General features: G+C 48.5%; 1 protein-coding gene across 1 annotated transcript in view; it reads left to right on the forward strand.

Annotated features, from left to right (window-relative positions):
* The window catches only part of PREX1 (phosphatidylinositol-3,4,5-trisphosphate dependent Rac exchange factor 1), a 774,514-nt gene that overhangs the window by 304,360 nt on the left and 448,013 nt on the right, over positions 1-22,141 (forward strand). The gene's annotated exons all lie outside the window — the stretch shown is intronic.

The raw sequence follows: 22,141 nt of genomic DNA on the forward strand, positions 1-22,141 counted from the left end.
AGTATCCTATGATCTGTAAAAGTGTGTATTCCAGACCCCTTTTACTAGACCTCAATTTAGGCCTGGCAGCCATGTTTTCCAGAATGGATGCTTTCCCCCTGCACATGTCACTGCTTGGTATTTATGCAGAACACGTTTGCATGCAGGCATGTTTATTAATTTTCGCTGCCATTGTTCGTGCTGTTCTCGAAGCAAACTCTCTATCTTGGTCACAAAACTGAATCTTATGTTCAGATCCTTCCATTAGCTCACCATACCCTATTCATTCAAAATAGTTTGCTGTTGTTTAAGTGTCTACTTTGTTGTTCCATCTCCACATGGCATTAGCATAGAGTGGGCAGAATCAATATTCATATAGTGGGATAGTGCTAAGGCAATATGAAGTTGAATAAAACTGCATTCTTGTTTGTAATAAGATGATATCATCGCTCACATCATGATGAATTTGCAGTTTCCGTTCTGTTCTATGAGAAGATTTCCTATATAAACCCTGATTTTGGTTGTGAGCCAGAAGACTTTCCGATTCTACCTGGGATGCTGTCTATTTCTCTGTTGATATTGTTGTCCCTCTAGGACTTGGATATTTTTTGATTTTAGACTACTCCGTAATACTCTGTTTGCTGCGAGCCTTCATGTCATTGAGTCTGACCAACATCTTTTGAATTTTGTAATACATCCTTTACATGTATTATGGATCCAGAACACTATTATTGAGTGGGCCCTTTTCTTACTTAACTGTATTTCTCATATTTATTTTGATTTGTTGAGAGGTGCCTTACTTTGGGGACAAATTACCTTATGAAATTGAGGCTTAACGCCGTCTCAGATTCATCAGTCCTTGGATGTTCAGTTGAGGTACTTTTTTCGGGGTGCAAGAATTGCAGAGGCCCTGCCCCAGCACTTATTGATCACAATAGCCCATATCATAAGGGTGACATTCAGATCCTCCTGTTTCAACCAACAGCACCAAACTTGTTGGGACTTGTATTTTAATTTGCACATTGAGCATGGAATCTCAAATCCCAGCAACCTAATGCTTTTAGCAGACAAACAAGGTCTAGTGTTTGGCTAAGAGCACAACTTTTCACCTGCTAGCATGTTGATCTACCCCCTCTGCAGTCTCCTTCTTCCCACTCACTGCAAACTTTTGATTCAAAGGAGGTAGACTGGGTCACAATTGCCAAAGATTTCCTGACATCCTCTAGAAGAAGGTGGGTGGTACGAGAACGTAGCCGTGGGCAACGGTGGATCATCTGCTACTTTAAGACCACATTAAAACATTGTAATTTCTTTAAATCGGTGATGTCTTCCATGTAAGGTGAAGGAGGACTGTTTTGAGAGGCCTTCTATAAAGCTGGTTTCACAGTGCTGTCATGATGTGTGCATGATGGAACACATTAGGGCTATAGGATTTGGTGAAAGTCCTTTACTAGTAAGATGTGTTTTATTTTCTTCTGTTCAAACGTCTACTCTAGAAGAATATAAAATGTGTGTTTGCCACTAATTGACTAGCTTCTTGCACGATGAATGATTGAAATCCAGCACGATGATCCATATACATTCTATAAAGGACTTTATCCAAACTTTTTCCACGTTTTAGATGTTTGTTGTCAGCAGACATATTGTATACAAATCAGAATACTTACAGTAGGCTTTAGGTCAGCCCATTACTTATAATTGGTTGTCTTTCTTGTCAGTCTCATTAGCTTGCTTCTTAATTTACGCTTCACATAATTCTTCTGTTTATCCTTCTTGAGCATATCATCCTTCTAAATGGATGAGTTATATTCTTCCACAGCCTACATTAATGGAACTACTTTTTTCTTTTTCTTTTAGCATTTCATGTGTATGCATGTTCTTGTTTGCTCTTTCTTCCCTGGGTTCTGCTATCTTCTCACATCCATACCTCGTGCCCTCGTTGTTGCTCCTCCTACCATGGGTTTACTTCACCTTTACGTTTTTTAAATTAAACTCACCCTCCCCAAGTACAACTGTTAATCCTCCTGCCCTTTGGTGCTCAACGATGCAGCAGCGTCGAGTTGCTCCCCCACTCCCTTGCTCCTCTGTTGTTTTCCAGCCCCCTACTGGTTGTTTTTTTGTGCTTTCTTAGGAGGTATTGCAGTTCGGGCTGGACTATTCCCATGAGGCACAGGGTCAGACTGATTTGCATATAGCCATGTCTGAACTGGGGTGGCAGAGTGGGCTAAAGAACGGTGATGGATTAAACCCAAATCTTTTGACGGGGTGTGAGTGTTTGATTGATTCAGATGCTCCGTCCATCACCACCCCCTTTTGTACCGCTTTTGGCCGCCATTAGTGTGGCAGGGTATGCTCATTCGTGAGTCCCTTGCTCACTTTGCCACTAGATTCAAGCAAGCCGGGCTGAAGACGGCTGGAATGCCAGAAACCGGTCCTCGGAAGCTTGTTTCTGGTCCAGGGAAGACATGGCTTGGCAGTTCGGGCTGGACTGTTCCCATGAGGCACAGGGTCAAACTGATTTGCATATAGCCATGTCTGAACTGGGGTGGCAGAGTGGGCTAAAGAACGGTGATGGATTAAACCCAGATCTTTTGACGGGGTGTGAGTGTTTGATTGATTCAGATGCTCCGTCCATCACCACCCCCTTTTGTACCGTTTGTTCTTCTTAGGAGGTATGTCAGCTGAAATTTGCTACTGGTTCATCCTTTTTTCCTAAAAACACCTTCGGCACCCTTTTTAAAAAATTTTTTTAATTACTCCCAAAATAAATTATAAAACGCACACCCATAACTTTTCATAAAGCTCAAGGCAAAATGTAACAATTATTTTCAGACTCTTTAAGGCAGAAATTGTTTTTAATTACACCATCAAGACTGAATTCCACCATTTTCTAAATCTAAATTAAAAAAATCTACCACAGCTTCATAACCCATACTTGCTCATGTGTAGTAACAGCATAGTTCAGCATTAGAAATAAGCATTGACAAACCAAAAGGCAGACAATATTGGTTTTGCCAATGCTTGTTCTTTTTCTGAATACACTTGACAGACAAGGGAATTGAGGCACGTGGATATGTTCTGTTATAGAAGGAACCGTTTAGGGGTTGCTATTCCACCAGTGGGATTTTGGAAGCCAAACACAGATGCTGGTAGACACCTATTACTGTACAAACACCCGTATCTACTCCTAAGGGATGAACTGCCATGCCCAAGATCACACACTGTGCTTAAGTGAGGTAAGATATAATTAGAACCTTGATCTTCTGATACAGGAACGTAAAAGCCAAGGAAGAATAATGGATTATGAGTATAGATAAGGAATACACCTCTATAAATTCAAGCTGCGTCATGCTCGAAATAACTGTAAATCCGCTGAAATAAAGAAATGTAGATAGTATTTTTGTATGAAACCTGCTATTCATCAACTACTGCTTTTGTAGGTCTAGTGTTAGCCAGGTGCTTTTGATTTTACTAAAATTATGTGTAGAATAAACTTACTAACCGGGTCTTTCGGCCAACCTTCTTCTGCCATTGGTCTGGTATTGTGTCATTCACATGTTGTTCCACCAAGCACAGCAAAGAGTATGAGCCGGTGGATCAGCCCACTTCAGCAATTGACCAACTTCACTGTAAGTGACAGTGTTCTGCCCTTTCACAAGGAACACATCTACACAAAAATGAGTTCCCTTAACTCTCAGGGACTACTATGGCAATGTGTGCTTTTTTAGACCAAAACAATATTTTTCCATTATATTGTGGTTTGATTGAAGAGGGCCTAGCTGCGTCACAAAATAACATTTTGCAAAAACCATGACCAATGAAGCACTGGCAAAGTCAAAAGATTGGCTGGCTACTCCAGATCCTGTGGTTTTGCCAATGCTTTTTTAAAAATTAGGGTTTTGCCGCTAGATTACGACTCCACCCCAGAAAAGAAGTGAGTATCAACTGGTGGACTCTCCCAAACACACCACACACCTATTTACATTATATCTGCCAATCTGTCTCCAACTTTTTCATCATTTTTATGGCTGTGACTGGTATTTGGTTGCTTTACCACTGTGACAGCCAATGAAATAATTTATGGGCGTAGGTCCACTTGCTGTCACATTCATTCACACAGACTGTGACTTCCTCTTGACAAGTTGATGAAATATTGTGGCCTCTATGAAGATTTACAGCGGGTTAATTTTCTTTTTACTACATCTGCTCAGTGAACCGATGGCCGAACAAAGGTTTTTTCTCTTGACATGCAAGAGATGTACATATTTTTAACTCGCATACATCCTTTCCGTGTCACCATGGCAGATGCAGACATCCTGTGTGAACAGACAGGCATTTGTTTAGAGCACATAAGGGCAGCTTCTCTGCTATTTCCAACCCTGATTTTTGTTGGGTGGAAACAGAGCAGGAAGTCTGCTGATAGCTCTCTCTGGTCACCCTTCTGCAGTACCAGGAGGGTGGGGCTATTTAGAAACACTAGACATGTCTTTCTGCTAACCTAAATCATTCAGTGCCGACGGACAGCTGTCATGGGGTCTTCTAATTCTATTTTTTATGACCTCGTGTTGTGCATTTGACTAGTTACGTAGGTTATTTGCCAATATATGCTGTATATCAGAGACAAAACCCAAAATAGATCAAGGGAGAAATTAGCTGAATTCTGGTTTAGGGGATCTCACAACTTGACATTTAAAAAAACTTTCTAAACTATGAAGCTGACAAATGTTAACACGCATTAACAATTCCAATAGATCTTGCTTGGATTTTGAGTCTTGATCAAATATATAAAAAAGCCTGCTGCTGTGAAAAAACGGAAACAAAAAAAACATTACTTCCTGTATGTAGTGTATCTATGAGATAAATGATTAAATGTGTGGTGAGTCAGTGTGCTTTTGAGATCTTAAAAAGTCCCTCATGTATTGCAATGCAAGAATTACATAGGAGGCACAATGATACATCAGATCGCATGAGGTGAGAGGGAAGTACTCCCGAGTGGAAAAAAAACACTTAAGTTATGTTTTAACCCCTTGACCGTGGCGCAAATTCCGCCGCGTTGCTGGGGAAATAATGAGTGGGCAGGGTTCGGACAGCCGGGGGCCGTCCTCCGCACACGCCCACCGTGACCGGTGACGGCTCCCGGCCGTCACGCGCACGTAAAGGCTTAAAGAATAAACAATTGTTCTTGCAGGTACCTTCAGTGTCAAGCTATACCTAAAAGAGGGGATGGGGTTGCACAAAAACGAGAGACCAGGTGCTGCTGCAGGACATTTCTGCTGCTGCTCTTAACCGCAGTTTCAGCATTCGGCAGCTTCTTACCATCCGCCTGCTGGCAACTCCCTGTACCTCCCATTGAGCTTGAAGTCCAAGGGCGGGACAGTGGGTGAAGGGAGGTAACCAGCTGCTGAGAGGTGGTTATTGGGTTTCCCTAGTGTCAATCGTGGCGTGCCAACCCCTGCCACCTGAAGTGCCATCCTTATTGGATGGAACATCCAGCTGAGGGCAGTCGTTGAATAAAGTGAAGCTTAACATCCAGCAGTGCTACGAAACAGCTACGGTTTTACACTTTACTCCAATTAGATGGAGTAAACTTTCACTTAGCCTACTCCTATTACTGATGTGCTTTTGAATTTGAACATGCAAATATATACTGAGTATACTAAGAATGAGTCCTGTGCTATGAACAGATTACCTTTCTAGGGAAAGTCTTAATACTTAGATTGTGTTGCTATGAAACCTGATTTTAGCAGACACATAAATTTCAGATCCTACTTTGTCAAAAGCAGCACCAGGCAGTGGCGGCTAGCGGTAACAAAGTATGGTGTGGCGCGATGACGCACAACTCGCCATAAACTTGGCGGCAGCTCCCGCCTGGTGCAGCACTTCTCTGCTGGCGATCCTTGTGTCCATGAGCAGGAAAGGGAAGAACTTTCTTCCTGCTTGTGGAACACCTATCCAACGAATCCTGGAGCTGCTGTCATGCTGTTTCTGCATTAGAGCAGCTCCATAATTGATTAGAGCAGGCTCACCCAGTGCTCATTTTGAGGCTGTGACCTGTGCCAGCAATCTCCAGGCTGTATTACAGCCCTCAGATAGCTGGGTCCATAGTGAGCATGCCGGATAGGATGGCAGTAGACAGCCGGTCAATCTGACATGCGCACTGGCAGGGGCTGTAGTCATCTTGCATTCACAGGATTGAACCTCGCCCCCCCCACCCCCCCTTCGTACTGCACAGCGCAGGCCGGTGGAAAAATAAAATGGCATTGACAAGCCATTTTATTTATTTGTGTTTGCCTGCTGCACTCACAGCAGGCGGAGCCGCCCCTGGTAACTGGGTCATCCCAGAGAAAACTGAGTTGATCAATTACAGTTCTTTTTAATTTTCAGTGGTACTCTGCACTCTGCCCCTCCTAACCTAATAATCACTTTTCTACATTTTAAGACATATATTTTCTGATAAAGGGCAGTTTTTAGGCTTATAGCCCTTCTGAAGATACTCTTCCCAACTTGATTAACAGTGTAGATAATTCGAAAAAGGATGCTTTTTTTATTTAATCACTTAAACGTTTAAACTGAATATTCTGTTGTTTATATGTTTAACTTTGTCGCTCTGGTCATATATTTGCTCCTCGTGGGTGCCCTTGCCTTTGAAATGTCCACCTATCCCATGAAGATATTTTGTCTAGATCACAAAGGCCAAAGGGCCGAATGGAAGCAGTACTATTTACACCTGGAAAGCTGTTTTGGGGGAAATGTGGCTTATCAGCTTACAGAGCTGAGCAGCATTTTCTGAAAAGTGTTTATTTCACCCAAATCCGCTTACCTACAAGTTCATCACTGTAAAAAAAGCTTGCAGAATAAACATTGAAAGTATCTCAGTTAACATTGTATAAAGAACTGTTAATTGCAAAATCTGATAATTAAGAGATTTATAATAAGTGTTTTATATGGTGCTTCTATTGAACTTCATTGTTTCTAAGCGCAGTAAATAACAGATGAGTCAGCTTTGCCAGTATTCCAACTCACGACCTGCCAATCACTACGTTTCAGAGCTGTGTTCAGCTCACTGAGCCACACCAAGCTACCTTCTGCTCAGTGATTTTAAGATGAGCCATTTGAATGTATCATTTCATAACCGAGATGGCTGAAGCTTTCCACAAGCCAGTGCTTTTTTTTTTCTTTTGCCTCTGCTGTGGATTCTATTCTTATAAGGAGATTGCTCCTTTTCCCATCACAATTGATTCTCCCTCCATTTTAACTTCGTGTTCACGTCTTGTCAAAGTTCGAGAGCAGACAGTTGTGTTAACCTCTGCCACGGTGCATCTCAGGAGAATAGACTTTTCTTCTGCAGAGTACTTCAGAGTCAGACAGAGTAATCCTTTGGAGAGTTGTGAGCTATTTCAGTCCTTTATCTGCTAAAACCTGACAGCAGCTGAATGGAGATTTATGACTCAGTGCTTCCTCTTCTGTTAACCAGATTCTGCAGCAGGCATGCAATGTACAATAGATGCTCTGAAGCTATCACACATCTGGAGCTTGTACACAAAGCTCCCCAGAGTGCTTTTGTAGCATTGTTAAAGGGTGTGGTACCCTCCTGGAAGGTTATTATTCCCTACAATAATCACTAAAGATACCTGGTTATGGGAGGGAGAGCAGGTGCCTCATTGTCACCCAGTTTACACTCTTTGACTTTTCTCCAGCAGTTGGTGCATTTTGGGAGTTGATGTCTTGGTTAATTTCAATCAATCAATCATTACTTATAAAATGGAGCTTCTTACCCGTGAGGGTACCAAGGCGCGGGGTGGCTTGGTCGAAAAGCCAGTTCTTGATTCTCTTTCTGACACCCGTCACCGAGGGTGATGTTCCGAAGGTGGAAGGGTAGGGCATTTCAGGACTTAGCGGCGAGGTGGGAGAAGGAGCAGCCTCCGCTGTGGAAACGGCGGATGTGTGGGGTCTGTGTGACGGAGGCAGAACAAAGGTTTCTGGATGGTTGGTGAAAGTTCAGGCGGTGGTTCATGTATGCTGGTCCTTGGTCGTGGAGGGCTTTGTAGATGTGTTTCACTTGACCTAATTGCATTAACACATTGGGCAAAAAGTACTCTGTGAAAAGAAAACCCAGGACATGAAAGGTTGTGGCCTGGTGCCATGGATTCCTTAGGTAAACTGGCTACACAGCTCTTCAATAGTGCACAAACCTTTTCTTTAAAGTGGAGCTGACTCAATGGTTTACTATTCCCCTTTTGTCAAGGATATTAGATATCCAGGCATTAAGTATATAAGAAAACTTTACAGTTAAATAGGAAAGACAATTGTCTAAGTGTTAAACTCTTCTGTATGTCATTCTGACTTCACACTTTGTGAATTAAGGCTTCTGCAGGGGAAAACAGCTTAGATGGATCCAGTAAATATTAAAATATTGACTAAAGTTTATCATGGTTGTCAGACTCCGTTAAAGTGGCAACTGGGCAGGCTAGACCTGACAGCAGTCTTTGACACCATATCTACATCACTGATGCTGCAGAGGCTGCGACAGGCCGTGCTGAAGGATGTGCCCATCAAACTGTTGGAATCTTTCCTTTGGGGCAGATCGATCAAATTCAGCTGCGGAGACTTCAGAGCAGCACCCTTTCAGCTCTCCTGTGGGGTTCCCCAAGGGTCCTCCTTAAGCCCAACTCTATTGAACTTGTATGTAATCCCTCTAGCAAAACTGCTTCGCTCTTTTGATTTCAAGGTATCTTCCTATGCGGACGATACCCAGATCATCGTGTCCATCTCCGATGACTGGGATGAGGTAGCAGACAGGTTCAGGGTTTGCATGCAGGAGATTGGCAGATGGATGAGGAAGATCTGACTCAAAATTAATGGGGAAAAAACAGAGATCTTGGTGTTTGGAGCGGATAACTCAATCTGGAAAACTGTTGGCGGCCAGAAACAGGTGGCATTTTACCTGCCCCAGCGACTGCGGACAAAAACCTGGGTGTGATTTTCGATAACACTGTGTCTTTCATCACCCAGATTTATAGAATGGTGAGTTCTTGCTTGTGGATGATTGGTGGTTTGAAAACAATACTGCCTTTTCTTCCCAAAGAGCTCAGGGTGTCAGTGGTCATTGCTCTTATCGCACCACCTGCATAGACTGCTGTAACTCCCTCTATCTGAATGTCAACCAATACGCCTTGAACAAGCTCCAAATCATCCAGAATGCTTCTGCACGCCTTTTTCTGGGAATGCCCGAACTCTCCCCGGTCAGGGACAGACTGAGATACCTTCATTGGCTGCCAGTAAGGAACCAGGTGTTCTTTAAAGCACTCTGCTTGACGCACAAAGCCCTCCACTCTTGGGGGTAGAGTTATCTCAGGACAATCCTGAATTGGTATGTCCTTCAGAGACCGCTGCATTTGGGTGGACAAAACAAGGTGGCAGTACCTTTGTTTAAGAAAGCTAGGTGGGAGGGGGGGGTGACATTCCTTCACTGTGGCTGCTGCCAGGTTTTGGAATTCCCTGCCGGAACACATCAGGAGCCTTAGTTCACATCTGATGTTCCACAAGCAAGTTAAAACGTAACTTTTTGCAGATTAACCTGCCTTTTCGGGGTAGTTTGGTGCATATCCTGTTGTTCTGAGTTGCCACCTCCCTCTCAGTGCTCTCCCTGCATAGCGCCTTAATACGTTTTTGGTCGAATGCGCTATACAAATTCTAGGCCGCAACCTTTGGGGTTGAGGCATTTACCACTGTTTACACTGCATCTGCCCTACTATGGCTGATCAAACTGGGCCAAGGACCATGCTTTACACTCTTGACTCTGTGGTAGCGAGGTTGAGCAATTACAGGCTTCTCATGAAGGTTAGCATCGGGGGTTACCCCAACTCAAGAATCAATGCCCTCCCTCAAGCAGTGCAATAAGATCACTGTCCAGCCCAGTGCTTCTATATGTAGAAAAACAAGTACTTTATCACTCCAAAAATGATAGAATTTTGATATGCATCCAATAATGTACACATACCCGCTTTATTGGTGCGGGTTTTGCACCCTTAGTGTCCGCTGCCGAATAGGCCTCCACCTGTCTCTACGTGGTCCTGCCTTCCCACTGAGTTTCCCCTCCCAGTATCTGAGTTCGAAACTGGTCCGCTAGTGCAGTTCGTGCTCACACTCTGGTTTTGTCTTAGCACTCTCAGGCAGAGGCTGATTGTCTGTCGCCGAGTTTGCTGGAGTAGCACTGGGCTGCGTTGGGCCCTCCTGTTGCTGTGGGAGCTCACCGGTAGCAGGTAGCCTCCAGGTGGCATATGACTGACTTCTCAGAAGCTGGACAGCAGCCTGCCATGCAGCGAGCCTCTCGAAGGGTCGAATCAGGGGGTGAAGGATTCTGTCAGAGACCCTTTTCCAGGCGTCCGCCTGCAGATCGTGGCTCAGTCTGGCACTCCAGTGGGTACTTGGTTCACGGTGCGGCTCACTCCAAAACTCCGGTCAGTACTTGACGCTTCTTCTTTGTTGTGTTGGCCATATGCCACAGATGACGATTCTTTGGTGCAGCAGACGCCAGGCACTATCTCGGCACACAGAACCACGAGGCAATGACCCTCACGAAAAACAGGGTAGCTGTGTGGTCACTTAGAGCTTGATTTAGATCTTGGCGGACGGGTTACTCAGTCACAACGGTGATGGATATCCCATCCACTGAAATATAAATCCCATTATATCTTACAGGATTTATATTTTGCCAGATGGAATATCTCTCACCGTTGTGATGGAGTAACCCATCCACCAAGATCTAAACCAGGCCCTTTGTTGTCAGAACTGATCCTGACCCACATTCACGTGGCAGTGCCGCAGTCCTACATTCCACTTATTGCGGCACTTATTGCTGCACTTAAAAGGCATAGACACCAACATATTCTTTAGTAGATACGTTTTACAAAGGGCCAACATTTAGGTTGAATTTTTTAAGGAAGGCTGTGTGCATGAATGTCTACTTTGTTAGGGCAAAAGCATCTTATCTTGACAGCAAAGTCCAACAGATAAATGTGTAAGTGTAATTAGTGAATCACAATGTGATTTTTCCACGCTAAAGCGTCCAACTAGCAAGAACTTCCGTCACACAAAAAAAACCTGTAACTCAACAATGAGCATTCATCATCCCAGCAAAGTAAATCTACACACAGGCTGTTATTCAAAAAGTGCACAAAATGTAACATCTGCAGACTAACAAAAGGACTTCTTAATCCACATCAGCAAAATAATTGGAACATAAATGACCATATAAACGCCCTCTAAATACCATGGGATTGATTCACACTCAATCAAAGCAGTGGCAAACCTTGTGAAGAGCGCTGACGCAAAAGCCACTATCTCTCTGTATCTCTTCCTATAGGAATTTTCAAAAGAAATGATAACATGACTTACCAGAAAACTAACATTCTTTCTATTCGGAGCTACAACCTTCCTGCTGCCTATTTCTCCCACTTCCGGTCCTGCACTGTATTTATATTCCACAAACTTCACTTCCAGCTTATATCTGATGGCTGGTCAAATGGTTGCTCAGGCAAGATCATGTGGGCAAAATCCTCACCCGAACGACCACTGAAAATTATATTATGGTCTATACACTTTCTGATGCCTAACCCACCAGCATAATAATAATCTGCTTTTCACGCCACCTACGCTGTGTAAGATGGGAAATATTCAGTTTCAATCATTGAAAACACTGCAGCCCACCATTTCATGAATCTGAATATGTAGTCCGTGTTCCCTGAAAGCCCAGACATTTTATTGCACAGCTGTCTTTAGGTGTTTTGTTATTTCTTTTGGCAGGGCGTTATGTTTTATTAAAGTCCTTCTTGCAGTTTGCAGACTTTATATAATGATGCATATTTATGTTCCTAAGCCACAAAAGGAGAAAAATAAATCTTTAGGGTGTTTTCTACAAACATAAACTCCATAATTTTGTGTCATTAATGTTAGACGGGGACCTGGAGGGTCGGCCGAGCACAGTGATCGCACAGACAGGTAACTTCCCCCCCACAGATGGACACCACACAAAGATCAGGGTAACACCTTTTATAGGCACTTCTGGTAGTAGAGTGGTACGATACAAGGCGATCAGGACACGATGATCCTCTCAATTCTAGTCTCTAATAAGGGAAGGGGGTAGCGGGACAGTCTTGGTACCCACGGGTACTGAGGTGTAACGGTGATAGCTCACAATCCTCGAGCTCGGTGTTCGGATGGGTCAGACCGCGGCAGCGCCGGCAGGTCCCGAAGAGGTCGTAGGTGGCAACGGGCCGCGGCAGCGCCAGCAGGTCCCAACGAGGATGAAGGTTACAACGGGCCGCGGCAGCGCCAGCAGGTCCCACGAGAATGCAGGTTGCAACGGGCCGCGGCAGCGCCAGCAGGTCCCACGAGGATGAAGGTTACGACGGGCCGCGGCAGCGCCAGCAGGTCCCACGAGGATGAAGGTTGCAGAGGGCCGCGGCAGCGCCAGCAGGTCCCACGAGGATGAAGGTTGCAGAGGGCCGCGGCAGCGCCAGCAGGCAGGACAATAGGTCACAAGGCAGGGCTGTGACAGCGCCAGCAGTCCGTCAAGGATGAGTTCGTCGCGGTGTCTCTCGACTCCAGGATACAACTGCCTTCCTGTCCTGGGGCGGCCTCAGTTATAGGTCTGGCGCCCTTTGATGTCCGGACCCTCGCTCTTGGAGGTCGGGAGGTCTGGGATGAGGGAGTCCAGACACCCAGCAGGGGGGTGGAGCCAGCGCCCGAGGAGGCTGGGGGTGCTCGGCACCTGGCGGGGGAGAGCCATCGACACTTCTTACTCCCATTGACCTGCCAAGTGGTCCGTTCACCTCCTGGGTGGAGGGTGGTGCCGGGATGTCGGGGCCTGGCCAGGCCCAGGGTTGGGGTCGGGCTGAGGCCGCGCGGCCGCGTGGTGCCGTGTCCAAGATGGCGGCTGGGCCGGGCAATGGTGCTGACGGTGGCCCGGGCCCTGTCCTGCGGGGAGGGAGCGAGCCCTTCATGTGGCCTGTCCAACATGCGTCCCCCCCAGCTGAAGGCGGGGAGAGTCACCCATCTTCTTGGGGACTTTCCTCGTCGAGGCGGAAAAAGCGGGACAGGCCATCCGCGTTGGCGTGGTCTTGGCCAGGGCGATGCTCCACAGTGAAGTCCATCCCCTGCAGGGAGATGGACCATCGCAATAGTTTGGGGTTCTCCCCCCGCATCTGCATGAGCCATTGCAGGGGCCGATGATCTGTCTGTACCCGGAAATGGGTTCCGAAGAGGTACGGCCGGAGCTTCTTGAGGGCCCATACCACTGCGAAGGCCTCTCGCTCAATGGTGCTCCAGCGCTGTTCTCGGGGCAGTAGGCGTCTGCTGATGAAGGCCACGGGTTGGTCCACTCCTTCGGGGTTCAGTTGGGAGAGGACGGCCCCAATACCATGGTCGGAGGCATCGGTCTGCACGATGAACTCGCGGCTGTAGTCGGGGGCCTGGAGCACCGGAGCGGTGCACATGGCGGCCTTCAGCGTCTCGAAGGCCGCGTGACAGTCGGGAGTCCAGTTGACTCGTTTTGGGTTGTTCTTAGACGTGAGTTCCGTGAGGGGCCCCACAATGCTGCCATAGTCCCTCACAAACCGCCGGTAGTATCCGGTGAGCCCCAGGAAGGCTCGGACCTCTGTTTGTGTTTCGGGGGGTTGCCAGGACTGGATGGCAGCTACCTTGAGTTGGAGGGGGGCCACCAGACCGCTCCCCACTTGGTGTCCGAGGTAGGTCACGGACCCCTGGCCGATTTGGCACTTGCTGGCCTTTATGGTGAGGCCGGCCTGTTGGAGGGCCTGCAGGACCGCTCTGAGGTGGTGGAGGTGGTCTGCCCAGTGGCGGCTGTATACCGCGATGTCGTCCAGGTAGGCGGCGCTGAATTCTTCGAGGCCCGCCAATACCTGGTTCACCAGTCTTTGAAAGGTGGCTGGAGCGTTCTTCATGCCGAAGGGCATCACTCTGAAATGGTAGTGCCCGTCCGGGGTGGAGAAAGCGGAACGTTCTTGGGCCCTGGGGGTGAGGCCGATCTGCCAGTAGCCCGCTGTCAGGTCAAAGATGCTTAGGTAGCGGGCTGCCCCCATGCGGTCGACTAGTTCATCTGCTCGGGGGATAGGGTGAGCGTCGGTTCGGGTGACCGCGTTCAGCCCCCGATAGTCGATGCAGAATCGGAGCTCCGGCGTGGTGCCCGGTGCCGCGGCCTTGGGGACCAGGACAACCGGGCTGGCCCAGGGACTGTCCGAAGGCTCGATGACCCCGAGGGCGAGCATCTTGGAGACTTCTTCTTGGATGCATGTACGTACCCGATCCGGTACTCGGTACGCCCGGTGTCGGACAGGAGGACTGTCCCCCGTGTCCACGTCGTGCAGGCACCAGGAGGTGACTCCGGGTGCGAGGGAGAACAGGTTTGCGGACGGCAGCAGGAGGGCCCGGCAATCTTGGCGCTGCTCTGGGGTCAGGGCCTCGGAGAGTCGGACCCCGTCCACCGAGCCATCTCTTTCCCGAGTCCTCAGTAGGTCAGGGAGGGGCTCGGAGTCTCCTTCTGTGCCACTGTCGGTCGCCATCAGCAGGCTGAGCTCTGAGCGCATGAAGTGGGGTTTGAGCCTGTTGGCGTGGAGGACCCGGAGGGGGTTCCGGGGGGACTCCAGGTCGATGAGATAGGTGACGGGACTCCTGCGCTCGATCACCTTGAAGGGCCCCGTCCATTTGTCTTGCAAGGCACACGGTTCGATGGGGGACATCACCCATACCTGCTGACCCGGTTCAAACTCGATGGAGGAGGCATGTTGGTCGTACCACTTCTTCATGTCCTCTTGACTGGCCTCCAGATTGGCTTTAGCGATCTCCCTGAATTTCCGGGTCTGATTTCGGAGGGTCAGGAGGTATTTGTAGACGTCCGGAGGGGTCTTTAGGGGGGCCATTTCCCATTCCTCCTTCACTAGGCTGAGAGGCCCGCGAACGGGGTGTCCGTACAGGAGTTCGAAGGGGCTGAAGCCGAGGGACTTCTGGGGGACTTCTCGGTAGGCGAAGAGGAGGCACGGTAGTAGCACGTCCCACTGGCGGCGTAGGGGTTCTTCCAGCCCCATGATCCTTCCCTTGAGGGTGCAGTTGAACCGCTCGACCAGTCCGTTCCCCTGGGGGTGATAGGGGGTGGTGAAGCGGTAAGTGACTCCGCACTGCTGCCAGAGGGATTTCATATACTTTGAAATAAAGTTCGTACCCCTGTCGCTGATGACTTCCCGGGGGAAGCCCACTCGAGAGAAGATCCCCATCAAGGCTCGACCCACTACTGGGGCTGTTATAGTACGAAGGGGGACCGCCTCAGGATAGCGGGTGGCGTGGTCCACCAGGACCAGGATGAAGCGATGCCCCTGTGCTGTTCGGGGGTCCAGGGGCCCCACAATGTCTATTCCCACCCTTTCGAACGGGGTGGTCACCACGGGGAATGGTTGTAGGGGTGCCTTGAGTTTGCGGCCGCTCTTCCCGCTGGCCTGGCAGGTCGGGCAGGACCGGCAATGGTTGGAGACGTCATTTCTCATTTTGGGCCAAAAAAAGTGAGTCACCAGGCGGTGGTAGGTCTTGTCTTGGCCCAGGTGCCCGGCCAGGGGGACATCATGGGCTAGGTTCAACAGGAAGTCTCTGAAGTGGAGGGGCACCACCAGCACTCGTCCGGCCCCCAGTTCTGCGATTTTCTGCTCGCTGTACAAGAGATCATTGTCCCAATAAACCCAGTGGGCCCCGGTGGTGTCTCCTTGGCTCTGGGCGAGCGCTTGCTGTCGCAATCCCTCGAGGGAGGGGCAGGTCTTTTGCTCCTGCCGGAATTGTTCCTGGGTGGGCCCCCCTTCTTGACGCCACTGAGCCAGGTCGGGAAGCTCGGGGGGCTGTGTGGACCCCTCTGTGGTGGGGTCCGGGTGGTCGGTCTGGAGGAAGTCTTCTCCTGGAGTGATCGAGGGCGGAGGTGCTGCCCCTTCTGGTTCTTCTGGTCTAGGGATGGTGCGGGTGGCCATGGACCGGGTGGTTACGCACGCCCAGTCCGGGAGACCCAACATCCCCAGATGCTCTCTTCTTTCTACAGCGGCCCACGGGGAGCTCTCGAGATCGTTCCCCAGGAGGCAGTCCACGGGGGCATCGTCGCGGACAGTTACTTTCAGCATGCCGGACACTCCTCCCCATTCGAAGGGGACGCAGGCCATCCGACACAGGCTCTCCGAGTTATCTGCCGATCGGACGGGGCAAAGTACGTTTGGTAGGATTTGTTCTGGGGTCACCAGGTGACAACGGACGGCCGTCACACTGGCCCCGGTGTCACGCAGGGCCTCGGCCTTGCGCCCATTGATGCTCACCCATTGGCTGTACTTCCGAGTGTTGGCGGGCAGGGGAGTCCGCGGGACCATGTCTCTTCCTCCCAGGCATGCCAGGGTCATGGCGGCGGGTTCCCACTCGAACTGCTCCGACTCATAGGTCTCCGTGTCTTCGGAGACTTGTTCTTCTCCCAGGGCGGCGGCCGCCATCTGGCGGGGCCCGGGGACCTGGTTCTTCGGGCAGGTCGGGTCACTGGCATAGTGGCCGACTCGCTGGCATCGATGACACGTCACGTTAGCTCGGAACCCCGGGCGCATCGGGGGGTTTCCCCGGCCTGCTGGGGCCGGGGTGGCGTTAGTGGGCGCGGCCGGGACGGCGTCTCGGCCCCGGCCCGGGCCTCCTCCTCGGGGACGATGATGACCTTGGTTGGTTCTGTTCTGCTCATTCGGCCCACTCCGGGCCACTCGGGTGCTCTCCCACCGGTCAGCCTCGGTGGCGAGCTGCCGGGGTTCAGTCAATTTACTGTCGAGGAGATGCTGCCTGAGCTCGACGAAGCAGTTGTTGGAGAGGTGCTCCCACACAATGAGATTGAAGAGTTGTTCGTAAGTGGTTACGTTGTTACCCTTGATCCACCCCTCGAAGGCTCGGCTGAAATAGTTCACGTATTCCAACCACGTCGTACCTGGGATCCGGGTGCAGTTGCGGAACCTCTGGCGATACATTTCGGGTGTAAGCCCATATCGACTGAGGAGGGCGGCCTTCATGTGGTCATAGGACGTCATTTGATGGTCCGGAAGCTGCAGCAGGGCATCACGACCCTCGTTGACGAATCTCCCCCATAGACCGGCTCCCCAGTCACTTCGAGCGACCCGGTGGGCGGTCATGGCAATCTCATAGGCCTTGAACCACTGCTGTATGTCGTCGTTCCGGTGATATTCTCGGACCACATCCTTGGGGATGTGGACCTTCTGCTCGGTAGGACCCGGGGAGTGCGGTTGCTCGGGCACCCCTAGGTTTTTGTTCAGTTTGCGTATTTCTATCTCCGCTAGTTTGCACTCGTGCTCGTATGCCAGTCTTTTTTCTTCGAGGTCTCTCTGTCTCTGTTTTTCCTCTCGCTCTTCTCTGAGCCGTAAGTGTTCTAAGTTTATTTTTTGTTCCGCCAGTTTCAATTCTCCGTCTAATCTGAGTCGTGCCAAGTCTAACTCGTGTAATCTATTTTTTTCCCGCTCTTGGATCTCTTCACGGGAGGGGCCTGTTCTCCGTTCTTCCGTCCGGGTGGTGTTGACTTCCGGGGCTGCGGGGTCCCGGGGGGTTGCGGTATTTGTCTCTGTCCAGGCCTCTAGGGCGTTTTTGAAGTCTTCTTTTGTGCTTAGCCCGGTGGTAGCAATGCCTAAGTCCATGCAAAATTGTTTGAGCTCTCGGTGGTTGTATTCTTCCAGCTTTTCCATCTGGAACTTCTCCGCCGATCCGCTCTCTTTGGTCGTCATTGTGGTTTTAGTCGTAGGGTGAGTTACTGTCTGTACGGTACGCATTGGTTCGGATCGCGCCGCTAGCCACCAATGTTAGACGGGGACCTGGAGGGTCGGCCGAGCACAGTGATCGCACAGACAGGTAACTTCCCCCCCACAGATGGACACCACACAAAGATCAGGGTAACACCTTTTATAGGCACTTCTGGTAGTAGAGTGGTACGATACAAGGCGATCAGGACACGATGATCCTCTCAATTCTAGTCTCTAATAAGGGAAGGGGGTAGCGGGACAGTCTTGGTACCCACGGGTACTGAGGTGTAACGGTGATAGCTCACAATCCTCGAGCTCGGTGTTTGGATGGGTCAGACCGCGGCAGCGCCGGCAGGTCCCGAAGAGGTCGTAGGTGGCAACGGGCCGCGGCAGCGCCAGCAGGTCCCAACGAGGATGAAGGTTACAACGGGCCGCGGCAGCGCCAGCAGGTCCCACGAGAATGCAGGTTGCAACGGGCCGCGGCAGCGCCAGCAGGTCCCACGAGGATGAAGGTTACGACGGGCCGCGGCAGCGCCAGCAGGTCCCACGAGGATGAAGGTTGCAGAGGGCCGCGGCAGCGCCAGCAGGTCCCACGAGGATGAAGGTTGCAGAGGGCCGCGGCAGCGCCAGCAGGCAGGACAATAGGTCACAAGGCAGGGCTGTGACAGCGCCAGCAGTCCGTCAAGGATGAGTTCGTCGCGGTGTCTCTCGACTCCAGGATACAACTGCCTTCCTGTCCTGGGGCGGCCTCAGTTATAGGTCTGGCGCCCTTTGATGTCCGGACCCTCGCTCTTGGAGGTCGGGAGGTCTGGGATGAGGGAGTCCAGACACCCAGCAGGGGGGTGGAGCCAGCGCCCGAGGAGGCTGGGGGTGCTCGGCACCTGGCGGGGGAGAGCCATCGACACTTCTTACTCCCATTGACCTGCCAAGTGGTCCGTTCACCTCCTGGGTGGAGGGTGGTGCCGGGATGTCGGGGCCTGGCCAGGCCCAGGGTTGGGGTCGGGCTGAGGCTGCGCGGCCGCGTGGTGCCGTGTCCAAGATGGCGGCTGGGCCGGGCAATGGTGCTGACGGTGGCCCGGGCCCTGTCCTGCGGGGAGGGAGCGAGCCCTTCATGTGGCCTGTCCAACAATTAAGTTTGAAAAGTCAACAGAATTGATACAGCTTTCATGGACCCCTGAAACGAGAAGACGGTTATATTGTTACACGAGTAAGCCATCGCAGACGAAGGACAGCTGTATTTTGTTTCTATTAATTCAAGTCAAAACATTCCGTATATATATATATATATATATATATATATATATATATATATATATATATATATATACTAGCATTTCGTAAAGTGAGAAAGGAATTGAAAATATACATGCATCATGAAGCTAAGTTAAAGTGCACATTTACAGATATTGTAAAAAAAAAAGGTAAGATTTCGAAAGATAGAATCATGTCAAATATTGTTGGTTTTATGGTAGATTACCGAGACTCGAACCGGTTTCCCAGATTCGATGTCGACCGCCCAAGCCGTTAGGCCAACTCCTGTAGAGATATCACTAACCTGTGAGTCAGATTTCAAATGGAATTGGATTTACTAAGCCTGTTGTGGATCATGTTAATGATATATATATATATATATATATATATATATATATATATATATCATTAACATGATCCACAACAGGCTTAGTAACGCGTTTCATCAGTAAACTGACGAAACTCGTCACGGCGGAATAAACATTTTGGTATTGACTTTGAGTGCAAGTCATTCTTTCAAGAAGACTGTTGTGGAAATACTTAATGCTGGGAGACCTGCTAGGTTTCAACTTGCCACTTGTCTATGGGACACAGACTCCGGTAACAAGGTCGTATGTGGAATATATATATATATATATATATATATATATATATATATATATATATATATATATATATATATATATATATATTTTCACAGCACCAGGTTAATTATATGGTTTAAAAAGTTATAAAAAGCTATTTTTGTGGGGCTTATCCGCGACCCACGGTTGCATGGATATGCCACAGAGGAGCTCTCTGAGTTTGATGCCCATCAACCCGCTTTTAGAGGTAAGACCAAAAGATGATACCTGCAGTGTGAATACCTGGAGAGTGGACGTGGACCTTCCTTCCTTTCATCCCTAAGACATCCGAGCTTTTTGGTGAACGAGGACCACAAAAAGTATTCCACATCTCAAGAGGAAATATCAAAGATACTATTTGGGTTGTGCTGTCAGAGAAAGCACACAGAAGGATGGACACTGGGCAAAGGCCATCTTGGAGAACTCAGGAGGTCTTAGCATGTAGGGCATAGCATGGTCTGTGCACTGAATGCAGGTGGCTTGAAAAGATGAGGAAAGGTGACAGATTTCTGATTCACCTGGTTCATGATCCTCAGCACTGTTTTTTTAAGGGACCTAACAGAAAGTAGACCCGGCTGGCAATGCAATGATACTGTGAGCAGCTGCCCTGGAATGCAGTTGAACTGATGTCAACCACTGAATTATTTTTATACTGGATTCTAGGAGTCTCTGTCTTGGTAAGGGACTAGTGCTCTGTTTAATTATATTTCTAGTTTTTTCAATTGTGCTTTCACTGTTGAGGTGGGAGGTGTGAGCACCTTATAGATAATGCAAAATAACTGTTATATGTTGCAGAAAGACTAACATGAAATATAAAGCAGATATACAAAATTTGTCGGTGCACCGGAAAATAAAAGATTTAGAAAGATAATGTTAGAAATCACATATACATTCATGGTAATGATGAGGTCCTGGGTTACATTTAATGAAGATATCCTGCACTGCTCCATAGTTGGGGATCTACAGGTGGGCAGAGTGACCTTGGTGAAGAAAGAAATCGACAAATTACATGACAAATCAGAACGAAGCAGTTGAGGGAAATATATTGGAGCATATTCAGAAACCGGAATTTGAAGGATAAGATATATTTTTAGAGTGACACTGACTTTAAATACACTAAGAGATGTCAACCAATCTCAGACCAAGGACACCATACAAAAGACATTGTATTCTAGAAAAAGGCATGGCCAAAATGAAGAACCAAGTGGACTGAAAACCTTTGACACACAACCTTATAATTTCATGGTTAAGAGGAGAGTATTCATCGTCCATCGTCCATGTACATAAGATACTTAGTCATGAGTTGACATGCAAAGAATTTCATAAAAATGTTAAACAAAGTTAGTTCCATAACGTTTATTTCGTGTGCCAATAAACTGGCATAAAAAATATACTGTACCTCCAAATAGAGACTTAATTCATTCATTGGCTTTCACAATATTTCTTGGGTCATTACTCAAGAAAGTAAGGATCGAAACAGATCTTTTTTGTAGAATGCCACTTGGGGTGGGGAACTGGTAGTGTTACGGCTTTTGTTGATGGCAAGTGGGGATTTAAAACTCTTGAGAGACATTACACGTCACTCCCACATTTACAGACCATGTTCCAGTAGGCTTTGAATAGTTCTTTACTGCAGTTCTAGCCGGGGCCACACAGACCGCTACAATTAGTCGTCACCATTCAAGATCATGCCTCAACCAGGGTATTGAAAAGTTGCAAGCTAATAGATTTGATTTGGTACTTGTAGGAAATGGTTTGAAGTCCCATGCTTGCCAAATCTGGTTGCTGAGTGGTGGATGAAGCATGAAGCTCACTATTTGAGGAATGGGGGTTTGGACTCTGTGTAGAGGCGTACAGCTCCAGGCCCACTAGAGACCGGTAAGCACAACATAGCCTGCACTAGTTGAATGGCTCAGAGGCTTAAACCCTAAATTGACTTTAACACATTCTCTACTTTGTAAGAGAAATAAAGGTGTTTCCTTGCTCTGCTGTAAGACCAGTCTCCATGGTTCAACTCGGAGAGAAGGCAAATGAGAAAGTAAAATGACAGCAGCAACTTCAAGCCTATGTACATGTGAGAAGTAGGCGTAAACAACGGCAAGGCTCAAATGACCCCCCAAAAGTGGGGATGAGGAGAAAGTATTAGCTATCGGTAGCCACGTGTCGTGAAGGATACTGAGGTGCTCGGCTGCCCAGACAATATAGAGACCAAGAAAGACTAGCAGATGCCTGCTGCATCTGGGGATGTGCCTAGACAGTCCATGAAGTTGTTTTTAGAGCAGTGTCTGATATAAGCTCTCTGGACAATTCAGATTGTGTCTTCTCTTCAGGTGAAAGCAGAGATACAAATCCTGCTGGTACCACCAACAGTAGCAAAAACATTGAAACCAACATCAAGGAATCCGAGCATCCCAAACAAACAAAAACAAATGAACATGAACCTGAAAAGTTCAGTAGCAACCTTTA

Source organism: Lissotriton helveticus, chromosome 7, assembly GCF_964261635.1.
Source record: "Lissotriton helveticus chromosome 7, aLisHel1.1, whole genome shotgun sequence".
Taxonomy (NCBI): Eukaryota; Metazoa; Chordata; class Amphibia; order Caudata; family Salamandridae; genus Lissotriton; species Lissotriton helveticus.